General features: G+C 44.3%; 1 pseudogene; it reads left to right on the top strand.

Moving 5' to 3' along the window:
- Window positions 1-2,534: 2,534 nt before the first annotated feature.
- Window positions 2,535-16,925, top strand: part of LOC111958633 (regulating synaptic membrane exocytosis protein 2-like) — an 86,445-nt pseudogene continuing 72,054 nt past the window's right edge.

Below are 16,925 nucleotides of genomic sequence, written 5' to 3'. Positions count from 1 at the left end.
TGTGGGAAGCTTGTGGAAGGCTACCTGAAATGTTTGACCCAAGTTAAACAATTTAAAGGCAATGCTACCAAATACTAATTGAGTGTATGTAAACTTCTGACCCACTGGGAATGTGATGAAAGAAATAAAAGCTGAAATAAATCCTCCTCTCTACTATTATTTTTACTAGGATTAAATGTCAGGAATTGTGAAAAACTGAGTTTAAATGAGTTTGGCTAAGGTGTATGTAAACTTCTGACTTCAACTGTATGTTGCAAGGCCGTCAAATACAAAATTAGACTGACTTTTACCAATGTTTTTGGGTTTATTTTTTTTACCAATTATTTTTTAGCATTGTGACTGAAGGTGCATGATCTTGTATAGGGGTTACTATAGATGCAGATTTCGTTGGCTGTGACAAGTGTTAAGTATACCACCAGAAAGGATCCCCAAAGAGCACGCGAGGCAGGCCAAAAACTACCTAGCGACGGAGAGTAGTGACTGAGCTTGAAGTGATGGGTCTAATGGGATAGCACAAGTTGTGGCCAAAGACAGAGACTGATGGCAGAACATTGTTGCAGCCTTATGTACGACCCGAGATACAAAGAAGACTAAGTCAGTAGCTATGGTAACAAGTTCAGCACACTTTTATCAGTGTTTTGGTGTTTAATGATTTCTTGGCATTCTGACTCAGAGTGGATGAGCTTGTGTTGGGCTCGGTGTATTGATGCTAATGAACTTAGTCTTTATGAGGTATAGTGTTCTATCCACTTTATCACGGCAGGATTTAGCTATGATGCTTATGCCTTCTTTCATAATCCTATCAAACCTGGATCATGAGCACGGTTTGGGAAGGGGGGATGTTAGGACTGGGCCTTCGGATGAGGGGTTATGATTGGGCCTTGAGATGAGGGGTTAGGGCTGGGCCTTCGGTTGAGGGGTTAGGACTGGGGCTTCAGTTGAAGGATTAGGGCTGGGCCTTGAGATGAGGGTTTAGGGCTGGGCCTTAATGAGGGATTAGGACTGAGCCTTCGGGTGAGGGGTTAGGTCTGGACCTTGGGATGAGTGGACTGGGCCTTGGGATGGGGTGAGAGCGGATAAGAGAGGTGTTTGACATGATGGGACTAAAAAGTTAAGAAGCAGTGTCACAAGAAGCAACTGATAAATCAATGATAGACATGGACTGTGTTGGTGCTAGCTTTTTTCTAGGACAAATGTTATTTATTTGTTATTATTGTACCTGGATGGTTAAAAGTAGTCTAAAGTGTTACCAAATTAGGAATAGGAATGCTGTATAACACAACTTTATTCATACCTCCAGTTGGAGAGGCAATCCTAATCAAAGGAGAATTTGTGCTGCTCAACAATATGCTGCTGCACCACACAGCAAACTGGACAGCGACATGGTGTTGAAATGCACATTTCTAGTGTGCCAGTTTTATTGTGTGCTGATGAAGATTTGAACTTTCGCTGTACATTTCACATCACTTTTCTTCCGAAAATGCTCTTTAACAGGCACATGTTTTTTATAATCTGGTCCAGCTCCAAATTATTTCCAGTCCGTGTTTTGCAAATGCCTGATGTCAACGAAAATACGTCGACAATCGCCCCTCTCCCCTTCCTTTTTCATGAAGCCACTCGCGCTCAGCTTTGTTCTACGCGTCTCCATCGCTCCGCCTACTCTTCCTATCAGGATTTTTTCATTGCATCCATTTTTGTGCATTTAAGAAATCTCCAAGAATTATAAACCTGGAGAAAAGCGAGAAAGAGAGAGTGTGGGGCAAGGACTCGAAAGAAAAACAAACAAGGAAAGAGGCGACGTCTTTATTTAAAAATGCGAGCAAACCCATTCTAAAGGATGACCGCGATGGGTTAGACAGGCTGGAACATGATTGCAAAATAAAAGGCAAGAGCTCTATTCTATATTTCTCTACAATCCAACCGTGAATGGAATAGGATAATTGTGTTTGGAATGATTGTTTCCAGAAGACCGTACATTTTGGTTATAAAACCAAAGGGCCTCTGTCCAGCATCTCCAGTGTATGTCTCGTAGGCTACTGGAATTGGGGAGTTTGTGTGAGAATTAGGCGATAATTCTGTTGGATAGGTGTCTTGTGTTCCTCACCGATTAATTTCTCTGTATTTATTATGAGCTGTAGCAGCCTGCTATACCAGAACCGCTGAATCCCATTCAGATAAGGTTCGTGTATTGGGTGGAAATTGAGGCTATATAGAAAGCATGTCTGCATTCCTTGTAAAAAGGAACATTTTGACATATTGTGTCTTATTCTTAAAGCCCAAATATACCGGCATGCGTGAGAATATATGTGAACAATCCAACCGATATGTCTTGCATTAGGGTAGCCTATGCTAGTGGTTATGATTATGAATACAAGAACCACACCAATGGAATATTTCAGCCTAATATTAGAGAGAAGCCATATGATTTTGAAATTAGGCAATTTTCTATTAAAATTAAGTCTATCCATTCTATCACTCAATGTTGGTCTTTTTTAAAATATATGTTATAATTATTTATTATTTTTTTTAGCAATTGTGTGTAGCGATGTCAGCTCCACTCGGGCCCCAGGGCCCAGGCGCTCCCCCGCCGGCTGGAGCCCTATCCGACCTGCCGGACCTCAGCCACCTCACGGAGGATGAGAGGAAGATCATCCTGGGCGTCTTGGACCGACAGAAAAAGGAAGATGAGAAGGAACAGTCAATGCTAAAGTAAGCCATTATGATTCGCTATCATTCAAACGTGTGAGAGAGAGCGAGTGGAGAAAGAGAGAGAGTCATTGTGGGGACATCGCGCGCTAACTGTCACGTCAGCTGTGCTCGTGCAGTGAGTGCTGGGTTGGGGTAACCCTGTTGTAACTGGTTGTGCGAGCTGGAGCTGATCACATTTCAGGGTTACGTAGCCTACGTCCTGCACATGTTGCCTGTTCTAATGGGCTAATCGTTCTGAGTGGAGAGAAGATATATTTATGAACATCATTGCCTCTAGAAATAGCTTTTACAATAAGGCAGCATGTTGGCTATGCATTTAGTCTGTTCTCCAAATGAATGTTCGGATAATATGAGCAGGGAGAAGGATCTTTGAGTCGACTGAATATGCTTCAGTAGCCTATGTCTTTCAACAGTTAGCAATGCATTTGAATCCTAGGCTATTAAGCGGCCTTCTCACTCTGTTGGCTTTGGGTTGGGTTAGCAACGGGCGCCATCTTCGCGTCAAATCATACTACTTCCTTTTCAATCACGTACATATTACACAACAATGATTAAACAATGGCGTTTGAATAAATAATGAAATATGTCCTGTATAATGATTTTCAACGTTAGCCTATCTGTCAGACTATACTGCATCAGTGCTATGCAAACGGAAACATTCCCTCTCCTGTGTGTGCAGAATCAGATCTCGCTGAGCATTTCAGCACCACGGCGCTGTCCACTTCTAGGCATAGAGCAGCAGCACAGTTCTAGGCATAGAGCAGCAGCACAGTTCTAGGCATAGAGCAGCAGCACAGTTCTAGGCATAGAGCAGCAGCACAGTTCGATGCCGCTGACGCTCGCGCGTGTAGATGGATCATTCATTGCTATTCATAGGCTAAGCTTTGTGTGCCAAATTATTGACATGCTTTTGACAACGCTTTTAGTGTAATACTAAATATTGAACACAGTTATCTCTATCTTGTCACTTCCTGCAGATATTGTATTATCCTCATGAAACAACCAGTTGTGTTTCCATAAACTGTAACTTACTTCATTTTTTTGTGGAAAAGTCTCAGTATTTTACTGTGGTATTAGGATTATATTAAGACTGCTGTATTTTTTTCATCTACTTTCCTCTCCTTAAGTCTTTGGAATTTGAATAGATATGAGGAGATATTGTATCACAGGTTGGTTCTGAGGAGTTCCCTCGTGGATCTACACAGTGGTTCAAGGGTCAACATGCAGGTTTTTCCAAAGAGCCTTTTGGATTCCAGATGTCCGTCCTTTTCTTCGTCCCAAATGGCACACTATTTCCTTTATAATGCATTACTTTAACCTATGGGCCCTGCTCAAAAGTAGTGCACTCTATAGAGAATAGAGTACCATTTGTGATGCACACCTTGTCTGAAGTACCTTCAGAGACTGTGACGTCATGTGTCAGGCTTTTCAGGGGCATTCAAAGCTGATGATTTCCGTCATCGGGTAAATATTAACAGTTGGGTTTGTTCTGATGGGGACTGGGGAGGAGGTCGCCTAGTGGAGCAATACTGTGGTAAATATGACTCACAGACTCCAAGATAACGAAAGGCAGGCCACCTCAGTTTGAGGTGCTGCCTGCGTGTGAATCATCCCTGGCTGTTTTTCCCATCGCTGAGGGCTTTTTGTATTCTTCTCTCTCTCTCTCTCTCTCTCTCGCTCTCTCGCTCTCTCGCTCTCTCTCTCACGCTCTCTCGCTCTCTCTTTCTCTCTCTCTCTGTCTCTCTTTGCCTTTCTTTCTCTTCTCTTGTCTTCTCTCTCTCACGCTCTCTCGCCCTCTCTCTGCCGTCTCTCTCTCTCTCTCTCGGAGGTAAAGTGATTGTCAGCTTTAGTCACTCACAGCCATGCAGGCTGCCAGTGATGTCAGAGCCTAGCGTAGCAAGACTAACGAGTGTGTAAAGCAGGGATGCTAGTCTACCTTACAGGCGACATGGTCACTCAGTCACTGTTTCTAAAGTTCCTTATTTTCAGACACACAGAGACTGGGGTGTTTTTTAAATATTTTTTATTAACCTTTATTTAACTAGGCAAGTCAGTTAAGAACATATTCTTATTTACAATGACGACCTACCAAAAAGCAAAAGGCTTCTTGCTGCGATGGGAGCTGGGATTAAAAATTAAAAATAATATATAATACAAAACACACATCACAACAAGAGAGACAACACAACACTACATAAAGAGAGACATAAGACAACAACATAGCATGGCAGCAACACATGACAACACAGCATGGTAGCAACACCACATGACAACAACATGGTAGCAACACAACATGGCTGCAGCACAACATGGTACTAACATTATCGGGCACAAAGGGGAAAGAAAGGTAGAGACAACAATACATCACGCGAAGCAGCCACAACTGTCAGTAAGAGTGTCCATGATTGAGTCTTTGAATGAAGAGATGGAGAAAAAACTGTCCAGTTTGAGTGTTTTTTGCAGCTCGTTCCAGTCGCTAGTTGCAGCGAACTGAAAAGAGGAGCGACCCAGGGATGTGTGTGCTTTGGGGACCTTTAACAGAATGTGACTGAGGATGAGGGCTGCAGTAGGTATCTCAGATAGGGGGAATGAGGCCAGAGGTTTTTTAAATAAATAAGCATCAACCAGTGGGTCTTGCGACGGGTAGAGATGGTGGACTGGGATGTGGCTAATGCAGAAATATGTATCATTCCATAGTCTTACTAGCACTGATTTTGCAGAGAGTAGTTTTACTTCAAATGATCATGATATGTGGTTGTTTTACCTACAATAGGTGAATGCACTTTTTGTAAGTAAGTCCCTCTGGATAAGAGTGTAGCTAAGGGACTAAATGCAGATGTATGATCACCCTGTCATGTTCCCTGTGTGGCCTCCCCCCTTCCTCCCTCCCTTCTCTCCACCTCTCCCTCTCCTTCCTCCCCCTCTTTCCCTCTAAATGCCTCAGTTGCCCAGTCTTCTCTCATTAGCAGAGGTGAAAAAAGGAGGGTTGTGTCCCAAATATCACCCTATTATTCCCTTCATAGTCCACAGGTCTCTGATCTAAAGTAGTGCACTATATAGGGAAGGGTGCCAACTGGGATGCACACAGGGTATGTCCCCCTCACAGCAGTTACTCATGTTAGTATTATAGTCTTGGCTGTTTGTCAACAAGTGATGTCAGCAGAGTGAACACACTGTATCAGACTACAGCAGCTCAGTTTGGAGAGAGAGAGAGAGAGTAAGAGAGAGACAGGGAGAGAAAGAGAGAGACAAAGAGAGACAGGGAGAGAATGAGAGAGTTAGAGAGACAGGGAGAGACAGAGAGAGACAGAGAGAGAAAGAGAGAGAAAGAGAGAGAGAGACACAGAGAGAGAGCGACAGAGAGAAAAACAGAGAGAGAGAGACACAGAGAGAGAGAGCGACGAAAGAGAGACACAGAGAGGAGAGAGAGACAGGGGAGAGACAGGGAGGAAAGAGAAAGAGAGAAGAGAGAGAAGAGAGAGAGAGAGGAGACATGGAGAGACAGGGAGAAAGAGAAAGAGAGAGAGATAGCAGAGAGAGAGAGGAGAGAAGAGAGAGAGAGAGAGAGACAGGGAGAGACAGGGAGAAGAGAAAGAGAGAGAGATAGACAGAGAGAGAGAGAGACAGGGAGAGACAGGGAGAAAGAGAAAGGAGAGATAGACAGAGAGAGAGAGAGACAGGGAGAGACAGGAAGAAAGAAAGAGAGAGATGAAGACAGAGAGAGAGAGAGACAGGGAGAGACAGGGAGAAGAGAAAGAGAGAGATAGACAGAGAGAGAGAGACAGGGAGAGACAGGGAGAAAGAGAAAGAGAGAGATAGACAGAGAGAGAGAGAGACAGGGAGAAGAGAGAGATAGACAGAGAGAGAGAGAGACAGGGAGAGCAGTGAGAAGAGAAGAGAGAGATAGACATAGAGAGAGAGACAGGGAGAGACAGGGAGAAAGAGAAAGAGAGAGAAGCCTCCAGATGTGTAGGGTTTGCCAAGTCCCTGTCCCTGGTACCAAGACAATGGCAGACAATTCAGAGGAATGGAGGGAGAGTACTGCTGCTGCTACTGCGGACTCCCATGTCTTATTCAGTCTTTCCCAATTCTACATACTAGCATGTGTGTGTTGTTCCTCATCTGTCTATATATTACTACATATCCAAACTGCTATAAATCCCAACAGTGTTCAAATTAATTTAGAGAATCAGCCACTTACATAATTTGATATTATTAGATAATGTACCAGTTACACTAAATAGCCATCAAATGTTCAAGTTAAAGTGACGGGGTATTCACTCTGACCCACGAGGTCCAGAGCCTGCTGGTTTTCTGTTCTACCTGATCATTATTTGCACCCACCTGTTGTCTCAGTTCTAAATTATTTTTGGAGTGGAACTGGCTTTGAAGTCCAGATTTGAGTTTGAGGGTTCTAGTGCTTAGTCAATTTTATGCCCCTCTGATATCGATTGGTTGTTTCCCATACTAGCCTCCTATCCTTACAATATACAGTAGCTCAACTTATCCCACTTTTTGTTTCCAATCAGATGTAGTCTCTATAGCAGCCAATAAGGTGTTCTAGAGCTCTGATTTGTTCAGAGAAACATCCATACATGTACTGTGAGTTTAGTTAAAGAACAGCACCAATACTAGGTGATGTGATGCAATATGGAATGATTAAAGGCAGTGCATACTACTCCAATTAACAAGCATCCATCGCTCCAGGTTCCTGGCACTTCAAACAGACTGTAGCCAGCTAGCTGTATGTCTGCTGCAGCAGCCGGTCAGCTCCCATGCTTCACTGAACTCTGACTGTTACAGTAATGACAGATCCGGGACCCCTCCTCACCCAAACACCCTGGGATGCAGAGACCCAGGGCCACAGGGAGGATCCACAGATCCGCAGCCCAGGATCAGCAGTCCTAGTTGGGTTAACCCACAAGGCCCAGACGAGACCTGGAGGTCCACTTCTTCCAGAGAGTGACCTGGTGCCCATGTGCCCCACGGCGGAGGAGACCCTGTCTCTGCAAGCCACTCCCCCCTCCTCCGGTCCTCGTCTTGTAGGCTGATCATTATCCGTGTCCCAGTGCTCACCAGGGGCCTCCACTGACAGCCCTAATTAAGCAGCTGCCTCGTGTGAGAGACTCCCACCGAGATAGTGCTATTCTGGGTCTAAGACGTCTGCCACCGTGCCCTGTCCGGGTTCTACACCCCCTGCTCTATCTTGTCTAAAGAGCAGGCAATAGAGGATGCCCCGGTCCCCACCCCTCTGTATGTACTGTATTTTACTCCAGAGGGACTTGCATGGCAGGGTCCATGTACCCTGTCTGTCCAGAGTTGTTAATGATTAATGAATGCCAGTATGTTGACCATAATGATAGTCTTCTAAGACTAGCCTAGACATCCTGCATGACTCAACCTTTACCTTTCTTGCTCTTGATTCTCTACATACTCCTCATGTTACTAGGAATATGTCTCATCAACACACAGGCCCTGAGAATTCTAATGGGTCAGTAATGTCAGAGTTACAACTCAATGTGAGGAAAAAGCATGCTGGCAAAACCCTGTGCTTCCTCAAAGTGTGTGTGTGTGTGTGTGTGTGCATGTGTACGTGTGTGCGCGTGTGTTTGTGTGGTAGGTAAGAGGGGGAGGGTGGGGGGTGGAGGGCTTAGGAAGAGGTTTGACCAAGAATTGGCTTTCTTTTCATTCACCATTTTAGCTTAGCAATGTCATTGATTTCCACAGCCCAGTTCATTCATCTCAAGAGGCAGAGAGCAGCATTAGCTGCATTGTGGGTAATGAAGTCCTCAGAGGGCATGAGCTCACAGCTCCAGGATCCTTGCTGTACAGCAGAAGCCTGTGGTTGTAGTGGTTGTGTAGTGGTTGTATAGGGATTTAGGACAGCAGAAACCTATGGTTGCATAGTGGTTGTGTACAGCAGAGACCATTATGGTTGTGTAGTGATTGTGTAGTGGTTGTGTTTGTGGTTGTTGAGAAGTTGTGTAGTGGTTGTGTACAGCAGAGACCTATATGGTTGTGTGGTTGTGTGGTGAGGTGAAGAGGCATGTGCGTTGCTCCAAATGATCCACTGGACAATGTAGACACGCCTCTCTCTCTTTACCATGCGAAGAGCAGTATCCCATCAGCACAGTCTCACATCCCCCAACACCCCCAGGGGAGGGAGAGAGAGAGAAAGGGGGCGGAAATAGAGAGGGGAATAAGTGGGGCAAAAAAGTATTTAGTCCAGCCACAATTGTGCAAGTTCTCCACTTAAAAAGATGAGAGAGGCCTGTAATTTTCATCATAGGTACACTTCAACTATGAACAGCAAAATGAGAAAAAAAAATCCAGAAAATCACATTGTAGGATTTTTTATGAATTTATTTGCAAATTATGGTGGAAAATAAGTATTTGGTCTATGTAGCGAGGACCAGCCAACGAGAGCATACAGGTCGCAGTGGTGGGTAGTATATGGGGCTTTGGTGACAAAACGGATGGCACCATGATAGACTGCATCCAATTTGCTGAGTAGAATGTTGGAGGCTATTTTGTAAATGACATCGCCAAAGTCAAGAATCGGTAGGATAGTCCATTTTACAAGGGTAAGTTTGGCAGCATGAGTGAAGGAGGCTTTGTTGCCAAATAGGAAGCTGATTCTAGATTTAACTTTGGATTGGAGATGCTTAATGTGAGTCTGGAATGAGAGTTTACAGTCTAGCCAGACGCCTAGGTATTTGTAGTTGTCCACATATTCTAAGTCAGCACCGTCCAGAGTAGTGATGCTAGATAGGCGGGCGGGTGCGGGCAACAATCGGTTAAAGAGCATGCATTTCATTTTACTAGCATTTAAAAGCAGTTGGAGGCCACGGAAGGAGTGTTGTATGGCATTGAAGCTCATTTGGAGGTTTGTTAACACAGTGTCCAAAGAAGGGCCAGATTTATACAAAATGGTGTCGTCTGCGTAGAGGTGGATCAAAGAATCACCCGCAGCAAGAGCGACATCATTGATATATACAGAGAAAAGAGTCGGCCCGAGAATTGAACCCTGTGGCACCTCTATAGAGACTGCCAGAGGTCGGGACAACAGGCCCTCCGATTTGACACACTGAACTCTATCTGAGAAGTAGTTTGTGAACCAGGCGAAAGCCTTGGCCAGGTCGATGAAGACGTCTGCACAGTACTATATTTTATCGATGGCGGTTATGATATAATTTAGTCATTTAACAGATGCTCTAATCCAGAGAGATTTACAGGAGTTATTAGGGTTTAGTGCCTTGCTCAAGGGCACATCAAAAGATTTTTCACCCCGTCGGACCGGGGATTCAAACCAGCCCAACACCTTTAACTACTAGGCTACCTGCTAGCTTGCTTAGTGTCAGTAGCACGCTGAGGGAGTGAAGCATTGATGTGGGAGATGGTATCAGCTGAAACCATTGGTTGAATGGTGGGTGTGTATTGGTTATGTAGTGGTTGTGTACAGTAGAGATCTATGGTTGGGAGGTTGTGTTGTGGTTTGGTAGTGGTTTCTGTTGTATGAGAGGTGAAACGGCCTGCGTTCTGTGAGCTAGCTGGCTGAATGTCAGTAACTGGCTGAGGGAGAGAGAGAGCAGCTCTCTGCTCAGTACTGACGTATGAGATAGTATCTGGAGCCTGTTCTGCTGCTGATTTGGCAGGAACAGGACATCAGGCCCATTCACAGAGAAATAATTATCGTCATCTCAAACAGCACACGGCTAGCTTCTCTGGGACAGGGACAGGAGGAGCCCATTGTCTCCCAAAGCTTTGTTCTTTATTAAACACATAGATCTGCGTTAGTCACCGGTGCCCATATGCACATATTCACTTCCGTTCCATTCTATCCCATGAAGTTTCAACTTATTCTCCCCTCTCTCCTGGTTGTCAATTGAGTTGCCCTTGTTGATTAAGTACGAAAACATGTGATGGAAATGTACGTTTCTCACCGAGACGCTTCAATCACATTTGCAGAGCACAGTGTTTACAGTGTACAGTAACGGAGAAGTATGTCTGGTAGGGACAGTAGTAGAGTATAGTGTATTGTAGTGTAGGGATGTAGTGTGCTGCCAGGCAGAGCACAGTGTTTACAGTGTCCAGTAACAGAGAGTATTCCTAGTAGGGACAGTAGTAGAGTATAGTGTATTGTAGTGTAGGGATGTAGTGTGCTGCCCAGGTAGAGCACAGTGTTTACAGTGTACAGTAACGGAGAGTATTTCTGGTAGGGACCGTAGTAGCAGTATAGTGTATTGTAGTGTAGGGATGTAGTGTGCTGCCCAGGCCGAGCACAGTGTTTACAGTGTACAGTAACGGAGAGTATTTCTGGTAGGGACTGTAGTAGCAGTATAGTGTATTGTAGTGTAGGGATGTAGTGTGCTGCCCAGGCAGAGCACAGTGTTTACAGTGTACAGTAACAGAGAGTTTTCTAGTAGGGACTGTAGTAGCAGTATAGTGTATTGTAGTGTAGGGATGTAGTGTGCTGCCCAGGCCGAGCACAGTGTTTACAGTGTACAGTAACGGAGAGAATTTCTGTAGGGACTGTAGTAGCAGTATAGTGTATTGTAGTGTAGGGATGTAGTGTGCTGCCCAGGCCGAGCACAGTATATACAGTGTACAGTAACGAGAAGTATTTCTGGTAGGGACTGTAGTAGCAGTTAGTGTATTGTAGTGTAGGGATGTAGTGTGCCGCCAGGCCGAGCACAGTATATACAGTGTACAGTAACGGAGAGTATTCCTAGTAGGGACTGTAGTAGCAGTATAGTGTATTGTGAGTAGGGATGTAGTGTGCTGCCCAGCCAGAGCACATAGCTCCTGGCGTAACACTGTTACATAAGCCTCTGACAGAGAGCATGCTGGAAATGGCAGGCTGGGCGGCCGGAAAGCGGGCAGTCAGACTACTGAGGAGGGGCTGGTGAAACCAGAGAGAGAGAGCGGGGACCAGAGAGAGAGAGGGGGGGGGGGGGAGACAAGACAGAGAAAAATTGATAAAAGGAGAAAGTGAAAGAGAAAGAAAGAGGGAGTGAAAGAGAAAGGGAGGTACTGTTCATCACTTTTTTGACCCAATGGAATCAAGCAGCTGTTGAGAGAATACAGTATATGCTTGATGGAATAGCATCTACAAGCATGGATATGAACTTATATCCTATTAATCTGGGCTTGTAGTTTTCAGTCATAGATGACTTCTAGTTCCTTGCAAACAATTATTTCTTTGTTGGGGGTTCTTTTTCTGCAGCATGAGCTTGAGTTTTTCAGCCATGAACTGTAGCTTCTACTCAGTACATCCTCCTCTGATCAACTATTCCAAGTTCCAACATACACCACGGTCCTCCTAACTAGGGTGTTAAAGGTAGTGTGAAGGTGGTGGGGATATCCTGTATTATTCCAGAATGTTCTGTCTTTGTAGATATCCAGAGTCAGAGAATCCTGTTAAAAAATTTCTGTGGTGAAACTCCCTCAGGCCTCGTTTTATGATTTCTGAACTCCAAAAGGTTAGGGAAAAGGCATCTGTTCTGCCACAACAAGGACGTCTTTAGTTGGTTTGTGTGTGTGTGTGCGTGTGTGTGTGTGCACATATGTGTGAGTATGTGCGTGTGTACGTGTGTGTGTGTGAGTGTGTACATATGTGTGTGTGTGTGTGTGTGTGGACACATGTATGGCCTATTCTGAGAGGCTGAAAAGCAGTGCGGTGTCTGATGGTAGAACATGGCAACAGTTCATGTAGCTGATAGCACAAAAGAGAGAGTGAGGACCTTCATACTGTTCACAGGACTATCTATAGAAGGGACAGATCACGTTCTATCCAGTGGCAGGCCAGGCAGGCAGGCAGAAAAACTGTCCCAGACAAACTGTACAAACACATGTCTATATTATAGCAGACTAATGGAAATGTGTTTCTGGTGACTGCAAATAGACTGTCAGACAGATAGAAGACAGGACCATGTCAGGCCAAGATAAATTAACTACTAGTGGAGTCTCAGTAGGTGGTTGGAGACCAGAGAGCGAGGGGGAAAGAGAGAAGGGGTTGGGGGTGAATCAGCTGTTTGAGTAATGGTCACCATCAGGCCAGGCTTGGGTCCATAACTGTGGGAAGTAGGGGTGCTGAGGTTGCTGTTGCCCACTTGAAAAAATATATACAGTAACAGTCAAAAGTTTGGACACACCCTTGGCATTCTCTCAACCAGCTTCACCTGGAATGCTTTTCCAACAGTCTTGAAGGAATTCCCACATATGCTGAGCACTTGTTGGCTGTTTTTCTCCTTCTTGGTCAAATAGCCCTTACACAGCCTGGAGGTGTGTTTTGGGACATTATCCTGTTGAAAAACAAACAATAGTCCCACTAAGTGCAAACCAGATAGGATGGCGAATCACTGCAGAATGCTGTGGTAGCCATGCTGGTTAAGTGTGCCTTGAATTCTAAATATATAACCAACAGTGTCACCAGCAAAGCACCCCCAGCAAAGCACCAGCAAAGACTTGGTCTTTTACCAAATAGGGCTGTCTTCTGTATACCACCCCTACCTTGTCACAACACAACTGATTGGCTCAAAGGCATTAAGAAGGAAATAAATTCCACAAATTAACTTTTAACAAGGCACACCTGTTAATTGAAATGCATTCCAGGTGACTACCTCATGAAGCTGGTTGAAGCCACTAGAGACTTTAGGTTCGAGCCCAGACTCTGTCGCAGCCGGCCGCGACCGGGAGGTCCATGGGGCGACGCACAATTGGCCTAGCGTCGTCCGGGTTAGGGAGGGTTTGGCCGGTAGGGATATCCTTGTCTCATCGCGCACTAGCGAGGTGTACGGTGTTTCCTCCGACACATTGGTGCGGCTGGCTTCCGGGTTGGATGCGCGCTGTGTTAAGAAGCAGTGCGGCTTGGTTGGGTTGTGTTTCGGAGGACGCATGGCTCTCGACCTTCGTCTCTCCCGAGCCCATACGGGAGTTGTAGCGATGAGACAAGATAGTAACTACTAACAATTGGATACCACGAAATTGGGGAGAAAAAGGGGGTAATTCTTTTAATTTGAAAAATAATAAATAAATAAATACATTTAAAAAAATGAAGCTGGTTGAGAGAATGCCAAGAGTGTGAAAAGCTGTCATCAAGGCAAAGGGTGGCTACTTTGAAGAATCTCAAATATAAAATATATTTTGATTTGTGTAACACTTTTTTGGTTACTACATGATTCCATATGTGTTATTTCATAGTTGTGATGTCTACAATGTAGAAAATAATAAAAATAAAGAAAAACCCTTGAATGAGTAGGTGTGTCCAAACGTTTGACTGGTACTGTATATATATTAAGCACTGGGCCTTTATTTTTCTAGTATTAGCGGACCAATATAGATGTCTGTAGCACGGGCAAACATTTTTTTACCACATCTCTGGTAGTTGTATAAATAAGAACAGTATCTTGCAGGATTCAATAGTTGGAATTGTAAGAGTTGTCTTTCTCTGCGATTGTCATTCTTAAAAAAAAAACTTTTACGCCTTTTTTCATTATAGCCAATTGGTAGTTACAGTCTTGTACCATTGCTGCAACTCCCGTACAGACTCGGGAGAGGCGAAGGTCGAGAGCCATGCCTCCTCCGAAACACGACCCTGCCAAGCCTCACTGCTTGATTAACCCGGAAACCAGCCACACCAATGTATTGGAGGAAACACCGCCCAGCTGGCGACCAAAGTCAGCTTGCAAGCACCCAGCCCACTACAAGGAGCTGCCAAACCTGGACGACGCTGGGCCAATTGTGCATCGCCTCATGAGTCTCCCGGTCACGGCCGGCTGTGACACAGCCTGGGATCGAACCCGGCTCTGCAGTGACACCTCAAGCACTGCGATGCAGTTCCTTAGACTTCTGCGCCACTCAGGAGGTGCAATTGTCATTCTAATGGAATCCAGAAAGATCAAAACCCTTTCTTCAATCATTTACATCAAAAGGTGCAAAGTTATTGGCAAACACACAAAACATCAACTTAAATATCTTTCTTGATCAAATAACATGGAAAACAACTACTTTTTGTGCAGTATTAATTTACCATCCTTACTAACCACTTAAAAGAAAAAGTATGTGAACTCAGTACAGACAATAGATAAACTCAGTGTGCTTAAACTAATAACACACAAATTATTGTATTTCTTTGTCTATATTGAATACATCATTTAAACATTCACAGTGTAGGTTGGGAAAAGTATGTGAACCCCTAGATTTTGGTTAGATCTACCCTGCCCAATAAAAAACATTCACAAAATTTGAGTTTGCTATTCACAAGAGGCATTGCCTGATGTGAAACATGCCTCTAACAAAACATATCTCAGAAGACCTAAGATTAAGAATGGTTGCCTTGCATAAAGCTGGAAAGGGTTAGAAAAGTATCTGTAATAGAAAATCCATGGTAAGACAAATTGTCTATGCATTGAGAAATTTCAGCACTGTTGCTACTCACCCTAGGAGTGGCCGTCCTGCAAAGATGACTGCAAGAGCACAGCGCAGAATGCTCAATGAGGTTAAGAAGAATCCTAGAGTGTCAGCTAGACTTACAAAAATATCTGGAAGATGCTAACATCTCTGTTGATGAGTCTACAATACGTAAAACACTAAAGATGTAATGGGTGCGTGTTGGTGGCAGGGAAGTCAGGCGCAGGACAATCGAACTTGGTATAAACGGAGTTGTTTAATCAGTGCTTCACAAAACTCCAAAACCAAAATGACAAAAGAATAAAAAGTGGGTAGAAAACCCGTTGCGCACCAACACATAATACACAAACATACAATCAAACAATCTCCGACAAGGACATGAGGGGAAACAGAGGGTTAAATACACAACATGTAATTGATGGGATTGGAACCAGGTTTGAAGGAAGACAAGACAAAACCAATGGAAAATGAAAAATGTATCAGTGATGGCTAGAAGGTCGGTGACGTCGACCGCCGAACACCGCCCGAACAAGGAGAGGGACCGACTTCGGCGGAAGTCGTGACAAAAGAAGAATGGTGTTCATGGGAGGACACCATGGAAGAAGACACTGCTGTCCAAAAAAACATTGCTGCACGTCTGAAGTTCGCAAAAGAGCACATGGATGTTCCACAGCTCTACTGGCAAAATATTCTGTGGACCAATGAAGCTAAAGTTGAGTTGTTTGGAAGGAACACATAACACTATGTGTTCTAAAAAAGGCCCAGCACACCAACATCAAAACCTCATCCCCACTGTAAACTATGGTGGAGGGAGCATCATGGTTTGGTGGTGCTTTGCTGCCACAGGGCCTGGACAGCTTGCTATCATCGATCGAAAAATGAATTACCAAGTTTATCAATACATTTTGCAGGAGAATGTAAGGCTATCTGTCCGCCAATTGAAGCTCAACAGAAGTTAGGTGATGCAACAGGACAACAACCCTAAAGACAGAAGTAAATCAACAACAGAATGGCTTGAACAGAAGAAAATACGCCTCCTGGAGTGGCCCAGTCAGTCCAGACCTCACCCCGAATTGAGATGCTGTGGCATGACATCAAGAGAGAGGTTCACACCAGACATCCCAGGAATATTGTGGAACTGAAACAGTTTAGTAAAGAGGAATGGTCCAAAATTCCTCCTGACCGTTGTGCAGGTCTGATCCGTAACTACAGAAAACATTTGGTTGAGGTTATTGCTGCCAAAGGAGGGTCAACCTGTTATTAAATCCAAGGGTTCACATACTTTTTCCAACTTGCACTGTGAATGTTTACACGGTGCGTTCAATAAAGACAATTATAATTGTTTGTGTGTTATTAGTTTAAGCAGACTGTTTGTCTATTGTTGTAACTTAGATGAAGATCAGATCATATTTTATGACCAATTTATGCAGAAATCCAGGTAATTCTAACATACGTTTCCTTCCCACTGTTTGCTGGTCACCTAAGTTTGTACCTGTAGATTTTCCATCACCATGAATGAAAACAATGACCAATACAGTAAATTAGTACATTGAGACGTCAGGTGGTTTATGGTGATGTGATGTGATGATGAGGCCAGGCTAGGGTCTCCATGTTAACATGCCCCATCAGGCCAGGCTAGGTTCTCCATGTTAACATGCCCCATCAGGCCAGGCTAGGATATCCATGTTAACATGACCCATCAGGACAGGCTAGGGTCTCCATGTTAACATGGCCCATCAGGCCAGGCTAGGATATCCATGTTAACATGACCCATCAGGCCAGGCTAGGATCTCCATGTTAACATG

The sequence above is a fragment of the Salvelinus sp. IW2-2015 genome, linkage group LG35 (genome assembly GCF_002910315.2).
Source record: "Salvelinus sp. IW2-2015 linkage group LG35, ASM291031v2, whole genome shotgun sequence".
NCBI lineage: Eukaryota > Metazoa > Chordata > Actinopteri > Salmoniformes > Salmonidae > Salvelinus > Salvelinus sp. IW2-2015.
This window is presented reverse-complemented; position numbering and strand designations above follow the sequence as displayed.